Source organism: Anabas testudineus, chromosome 4 (assembly GCF_900324465.2).
Source record: "Anabas testudineus chromosome 4, fAnaTes1.2, whole genome shotgun sequence".
NCBI lineage: Eukaryota > Metazoa > Chordata > Actinopteri > Anabantiformes > Anabantidae > Anabas > Anabas testudineus.
Window position 1 is genome coordinate 14,529,229 of NC_046613.1, and position 8,233 is coordinate 14,537,461.

Below are 8,233 nucleotides of genomic sequence, written 5' to 3' on the forward strand. Positions count from 1 at the left end.
TGTTCACATTTGTTGACAGGAGCGAACAGGCCACACTGATGACAGGTTGACCGAACTAACTGCCAGGGCTACAAGAGGACAGGTCATAAACAGCAAAATGGACGAGAACCCACTGGGTGAGCTAAGAACGCTACAGTGACAGGGCTCAGTCGACAAACAGGCCGGCAGACTGGGCTAAATATTATCTCAGCTAATCAAGGGGAATGAGTTGCAGGTACGATGAGGGGCGGGGCAGCCACAGGTGAGCTCAGGAGCCCATTAAGAGCACATGTCTCCCTGATTTGAAATCTAAGTTAAAAAAGAAATAGAGATGAAATATTGAGTAATTAGAGCAAGGTGACCAGTACTAGCAGCAACGTGCATTAGCTTTGTCAGAGCCTATATAAACTGCAGCACCAGGCACCAAGTGAAAAACTCCTCCCAACAACACCATCTGGTATTTTTCACCCACAGGCAGAGAAGGATTTAAATATCGGGTAAGGATAGAAAAGTTTAATACCCTTCTTCTGTATGTGCTCTCCAAAATGCAACTATAGGAAGCAGGTTTGAAATCAATGAAATTGCCCTTGAAGGTCTGCAGAAAGAAAATGCATTCTGAAAATAAATGTATCCCAAAAACCTGTATCTGTTGTAGGAAAATGGATAAACAGTGAAGAAAAAGTGTTCTGTTCTGCTGACTTGTAATGAGACTGTTAATGAAGGGCACGTGATAAATGTAATGAGTAGTATTAAAGGCTACACATGATCTAAAATGGACAGACGTGTTTCTCTTTAGAGAATATATTCATCAGTCTACAGTCAATTTACTAGATATACTGCTATACAATGTGTTTACTGACCTCAAATCTCAGGGGAGCATAGGGTGAGATGCATCTTTCGTAACCTCGTAAAAAGAGACTTCAATATGTTTTCATATTCAGGTCAACTTTTCATAAGCCCACAAAGACATAAACCATCAGTCAAAGGAGAAATTCTATCCAGATAGTGTCATTCAAAGTCAAACCTTGGGGCATTTCTTATTTCCGGCCTTAACTGTTGCATTGCTGGCATCTGTTTACCAAAGGTCATTTCCCTTCAAGGGCCGATAATGCCGATCACGGTGAAGCACTGGACCAAATTCGGTTCTTTTAGCTTTCGGCTGCTGCTTCAAATTTATTTTCTGTGTACGCTCACATCTATGTTTCTTGGTTACTTTGCCGTGCACCTGGCACTCTGCAAACTTAATTCTGTGTCTCGCACATGCTCGTACAGCACGTCATTGTTCTCTGGGAATTAATACTGGCGGTTGCACTGCTAATCTATAGAGACAGACTTTAACGGGTTCTTTCCTTTGATCTGATGTTTTCCTTATGACGCAACATGGAAATTTCTGTGCAACCTCTGAGATCTGTGCAGATTTCGTAAGGGGGATCGCCAGGAGGCAGAGAAAAACGGGATTATTTCGACCAGTTTCTGGGTTTCTCTGTGATGGTGTGTAGAAGTTGCTGGTGGGTATAAAAAAATGAGGATTGTGTTTGTTTGTTTGTTTGTTTGTTTGTTTTTGTTTTTTTAACTGGGGGCAACAAACTTGATTTGCAAATTTCAACTGCATCACAATTAATGCAACAAAAGACTTGAGCCTAGTTGAAGACGTACAGCCGGCATCTGATATTCAAATACTTTGTCTAAGAAGATTATCCTTTCCAGTCTCCAGGGATATTTGATACTTAAAGTGTAACTCGATTGCTACATGAAGAACATCTACATAAAGCATGCACTAAAATGTTTGGATCTCCCTCTAGTTATTCTAGTGCAAAGCTGCTACCATGACCTCTACTTAACATGGCTCTGCAGTTACCATGCATTACCTTCCAGCCCTTCCACAACCTCACTCCCTCCTTCCCCCCACCACTTCTAGAGAGTAAAACAAAAAGGCTGAGATGAAATTTGGTGTACTTGTGTCCTTCAGTGAACACTCCTCCCCGTGGGGCTGAATATTCGGAGAGAGAGAGAGAGAGAGAGAGAGAGGAAAAAAAAAAAGAGAAAGTGGTGAAAATGGATTAATTACCGCGGTCACTTTCTACTTGCAGCCCAGGAGACTCGCTGTAGGACTGAAAGATCCACCTAGTCTCCCACCGCTCCTTCCATCTGCCATGTCACACCTACAGTTCACAGGCAGTGCACTGCAGCTCCTCAAGTCCACAGGGCATAAGGGCAAATCAGCAAAACTTGGTTTGGCACAGGATGATAGGAAACTCGGGGAGGAAAACAAAGGTGAGGGTTAAGGGTTACATGCAGAGAGGGGGAGGTTAAAGTGGCTTGACAAGAGCTTTAAAGCCTACTGATGTGTGTGTGTGTGTGTGTGTGTGTGTTAGCTGCTCCCTGTGAGAGCACCACATGGTTTGCCATATCTTTGGCAGTAAGCTCCCTACCAGAGAGTGAATGTCAGCGTGGCAATGCAATGTCCTCCTGCCCCTCTAAGGCTTGTCATTCACACAGTGGGCTCTTTTTCCCCTGCGATAACACACTTCATTCTCCTTTTTTCTCTGCTTCTACGGGGGTTTTCAACACGGCTCAGTAGCGAGTGAAGCAGAGTGATGGACATTCAAGTGTTGTCGCACCAATGCCTCCAAAGCGTCCCACTTTGGCGCTGACCTGAATTGAAAGAAGAGCACCTGGCAATGTGACCAATGTTGTCAGAATGCAGCACATCATAGCCTTGATACGCTCTAAAGCCACATGAAATCCTCAAAGGAACCCAATCACTACTTTGTAAATGATTATATTTTACAGTACAACAGAGGAAGGGACATTATGTGAGCTGTGACTTCACCAAATCTGTCTGCTACATGCTACTTAATGTTTTTGTCAAAATGTAATTGATGCATGTATAATACTATACTGGAAATGTTTTATATTTTATAAAGCTATATATATGCTCTTGTCCTGCATCAAACTTATATATGGCTGAAATGTATTAACTGCTGTTCTCCCACTTTCTGAGAGATTTTGCTGTGTGTTGACTTGATTAAACACTAATTATTGCAGAAATATGCTACGTTTGAGCACAAGACCCTCTTCTAACAAGACCATAAGCTCAGATAATAAAGCAGGGCACACTTTAAGGCCCTTATTTTGTTGTGAAATTGTGCCATAGAGATGCATATTCATATACAATATTTCAATTAAATTAGCACTGGTTGACACACGGTAAGTCTCAGGACCCCTAGAGTTATGGGGACTGGAGACATTTGCCCGCTTTGCCTTGATTGGTGCAACTGAATGTGTGGCTAAAAATAACTAAACACATTAGGAAATGACATTTTTTTTCTGTTCAATATTGAACAAGTAGAACACAGTTTTGTGTCCCTGCTGACTTTTTCAATATTTAATCAAGACACCACATCTATGTGATGTAAGTTCCTGCAACAAAACCACAGACAGTTTAATCGTGCTTAGTTACCATGTTCCGATATTTCAAGGAAAACAAATTAAAGATATTATTCAAATACAGTAGATTAAAATGTTTAATTTTTATGTTGATAAAAGTTCTAGTCTAGGTGGAATTACAACTCCTACAAAACACATTAGCTCTGGCAAAGACAGAATAGAAATGAGTGAGTTGGAGACAATTAAAATTAATCATGCAACACTACATATATATGATACCTTCACTTCCTCCCTTGTAGTACTGTGTACTTTCATACATGTAAAAGAGCAAAAGGTCATAATATAACTTTTGAAAGGCAGAATGTTCTGTGCCTGTGGTGAAACACAACACTATTAAACCCCTACAGATATGCTGCTTATTATGGTCATTTGCTGGTGCGGCACGGTAAAAATCTTACTTAATGTTCTTTTAACAGCGACATGTGCGCGGCTTTATATACAAGACTGTGTGGGTGGGAGACTGTAGGAAACACATTTCTTTGTTTCTGACTCCAAGGGTGAGAAAAGAATGACTTTTGTAGCAGATCAATATTAACTCTGGCATGAATTTCATGGTGCTTTACCCAGCGCAAAGGTAAAATTCTCAATCATGTCCTCACTGTGAGATAAAGTCCTCCTCTTTCAGGGAAGTCTCAAAATGGAGCCCGTAGGCAGACTTTGTCAATCGAGCGGTCTGAGTGTTGCCCTCACCGCAGGCAGAAATCAACTCTGACACAGTCTGGCTTCAGCAGCGGCTCTGCTCCCCACGACGGTCTGTGGCAGAAAGGCAAAAGCTTTTGGCTCACTGGGCCATCATATAATAGCAAAAGACACTGCAGGTTGTTAGTCTAGCAGCAACCAGTGGTTTCACTGTAATGCTACAACATGCAGTGATACAACTACAGCAGTGACCAAGTATAGATTTATTGATACTGTTCTGTTAACACTTCGATTACTGATTTTATCAGTTACTGTAATAAAACATTGTGCACGTTGATCTGACATAGAAAAGTAAAGTTAAACCAATCTAAATATAACCTTAAGCTTTTTTTTTATTAAAACAAATCTAATGATTTTCCACAACATTACTTTTCTTTGGTTCAACTTGTGCAGATTTAATTAGCTGTAGCTAATAAAAAATACATTTATAAATATGCCAAAAGACAAAATGAAACTTGTTCTATGCTATGTTGAAGCTCTCTTTGCCGTAAGCGCATTCGCTCTATAAAAACTGAGCTGTTTGCTAGCGCTGTTAGATCTTTACCAAAGCACACTTATTACTGCTGCAACTCTCTGTAGGCCAGGAAATCAGCTTGATCCTGGTCTAAGTGTATGCTAAGTCCAAGTGAGAGCTGTCAACATTTTCATTTAAGGGTTCTCAGGCTCTTTTTGCTTTAGTTTTATCAGTAGCATATTTTTTTCTTATACACATCCTGATTATTTGGAAAAGGCATTTATGGATTGCTGGTTGTAAGTGGATCGATTAATGACTATCTGGATTGTGTCTGGCCTCCTGATTTATTTTTCTAAATTGAGCACAGTGTCTTCAAATGCAAATACATGCTCCATGAAAAGTGAGAGGAATACATTGTTTGGTGATTTGGAGCTAGATGGTCTTGGATAGTTCCTGGTGTTTAAATCTTGTAAATAAACCTGGTAATTATAACAAATGTTGTTCAATTTGATGTAATGTGTGAAATGTGATGTCTAATTTGTACCTCACTGCTGAACAGACACATATATATGTTGGTATTCTGTGGTGAAAAAATGACATTACTATCAACATGCCTAACTCCAACTCTTTGTGTTAAAACGAACAAACCTGTTGCATAAGCTATAAACTCTGATTTGTGACTGAAAATGTCGTAAACATCTCACGAGGCAACTTGTTTTTGTGGAAGGATTTTTTGCAAATGGTCTTCTGGGACAGTAAACATAAACACATCAATATTGTTGGGGGAAAAAAATGGATATTGATATATTAATGCGGATATGTATCTTCTCAGCTTTGAAATGTTGCTGAAAACAAGCCCCTAAAGACCTAAAATAGTTTGAGTGATTGCAGGGTGATGCAGATAATGCCGTCTCAGCTATCATAAAAATGTGTTGGAATTGTTGTTTGGGAAAAATACTGCACGCCTGTTGGAGTGCACCACAGCATTCATATCAGAGCGCCATCCTCCAAGCACGACGGCGTAAAATATCATGCAGCCCTGTGCAAGTGAAAAGATGCTGCCACATGTTCGTAGCAGTGAAAATATGAAATAATTGCACAAAGAAACACTCTGCATTTCAGTTGGCAAACATGGCTCACATCTAAGTGGTTTCTCTATAGTATGCTGGGCTGACACGTTGGAAAAAGCAAACCCCTTATCCTGCCTGTGAATGCATACACTTCAGCTAAAAATATCACAAACGCCGACTGTGACATACTAAGAGAGGGGGGGACGATACAGTATAAGCTATATAAGAGGGGAAGACAGAAAGACGGAGATAAAAACTGTCTCCTGTTTATGCGCCAGTTAACATCCGTATCATCCTTACAGTCAACCTGAAGACATAAAATGGCATCACAATAGAAGTCTGTTCTGCATTAATATGTGGATGTCAAAATATGCTGCTGTAGCTTTTCCCGGCAGTGGGTTGAGCAGTTACACTCTCCCCAAAAGCCTCTGTGTGTGTGTGTGTGTGTGTGTGTGTGTGTTGATTTCAGGGAGCAGTCACCTCTTTATGCTGCAGCTGCAAGAAGAAACCGAACCTTTCTTTTTCCCATCTCTGCACCCTGTGGCAGTGTTAAATTCAATGTTTCCACTCTTATACCCTTGTCTGGCAGGAGCGGGGGTTTGTTTTGAAAGATTGGGTCAAGACAGGAGCAGCTTAAGATCCCCTCTGCTTAAACAAGGGGGCTAAGTGTTTTCCAGACAGATCCCAAACCCTGGGTAAATGATCTGTACCAGTAGCACTCTGCTCTCTGCATAAACATTGGCCCCTGTCAGCCATTTTTACAGTCCCAATCTTGCACTTGTCAGACTTGACATAGTTTGATTAAACTTGTCAACACTCCTCGTCTCCTCAGCTTCCGACTGCCGGTGAAGGCAATCACCCCAGGATGCACCCTCGGCTGCTGATCTCTGCCACTCACCTCGGGTCATTCTCATAGCGGCGTGCTTTGTTCCTCTCCTGCCATACAGCTAACCTCAGCAACAGTGGAAATACAGCATTATCATATTATTTATGAGGGCTAGCCTTCTGGGATGCAACTCAAGCAGGAATAGCAATTGAGCTCTCCTGCTGTCCCGCTCCCAGGCCTGCCTCCCGGGCTAAGCAGTTGCACTTCTCCTCCCTGGGTAGAGTGTTATCTCAAGTTGAGGTTCAGTGGATCCATTTAAGCAGACTGTGGATATGCTGTAGGTGCCTTTGTCACACTCCAATATTTGCTACTCAGAGGGGAACAAACTGCAAACCTGATTGTCGCGTTTGAGACTGTCTTGTTCCTGATGATTCCCAGTTAGTTTGCGCTAATGTGAGGATTTGGTTAATACGTCTGAGCCTTCACTGTAGTTCCCTGATGGCAACACAGGGATATGATCTACTGCCTGTCTTCGCTACAGACAATCCACCAATCTGTTCACTGGGATATGAAACACAAGCCCCCCCCCTCCCAATGTTTGGACTGACAGATTAGATTGTTAGTAGAAAGTCATTATTTCCAGAAAGCACACTAATCTGCATGAGCTGTCTGAAAGCGAGCCCTTTACTTAGCCTCCAGCCACCAGATATTGTTTCAGAATTCACATTTTGAGTGCAAGTAACACATGTGATTGAAATGATGTCAATATCTGCAACACATCTAACAGCATGACTCAGGTAGCTCCATTAGTCATTAATGCCTGCCGGCTTTTTGTTGCTGACGACTGATGAGCCAGAGGTTAAATTTGACTCTTTCAGCTTTAATATCAAACTTCCTCTTCTTCGAAATACTTCACCATGAGTTTATTAAAGCACTGTTAATTATAAATATAGCCATTTCTTTAGAATGGAACTGAAAACATTGTAAATGCATTCCCTTTTTTTTTTTTTTTTTTGTCTCTCTCTGTCTCTGCAAGATAAGCTGAAACGTAACAATTACCTACAGCATTGCACAGAACATCTGAGAAATAAATTCAGTGTTTCTCCTGTTTTTCTTTTCAGAAGAACTCATTTTGGCTCAGCGTGTTTCCTTAAATAACTCATCGGAATTAAATTTCACCTAATCTGCTTGGCATACTCCAGTGATATCTCACACAGTGATTGCACATGCTCCTCGAGAAAGAGGCTTTGAGTTTGTTCCTTTGCATGACAAAGAATCGGAAGCGTTTATGTGGCTGAACAGTCAAAGTGACAGAGACTATTTTGTTTCCTGGCATTATCTGCTGACAAAAAGAGGAGGAAATCTTTTTTTTTTTTCCACTGTATGAACTTGTACTAATTTAAGTTGGCTGAACAATGCTGCATTTCGGAGGACTGTAACTATTTGGCTTAAGCTGGCTCACCCGCCAAAGTGAGAGAAGTATCGGATGTCTGTAATGATTTCACAAATCGGTCTCCCCAACAAGCTTTACCCCTGTTCCACAGCACAGCTCGTAACAAGCACGTATCATACGTAGGCTATATGCACGGCACCCAGGACTCGTACTGTAAATGTGTTGCCGGCACATTGCACAAATTGCCTCATCCACCTGTGAGCTTTTTCTCCTGCCGTCCTCAAACACAAAACACAGAGAAGGGGAAAAAGGTTGTGTGGTGGGGAGTGGCATCTGGGGAACACACTGGCCCCAGCAGCATG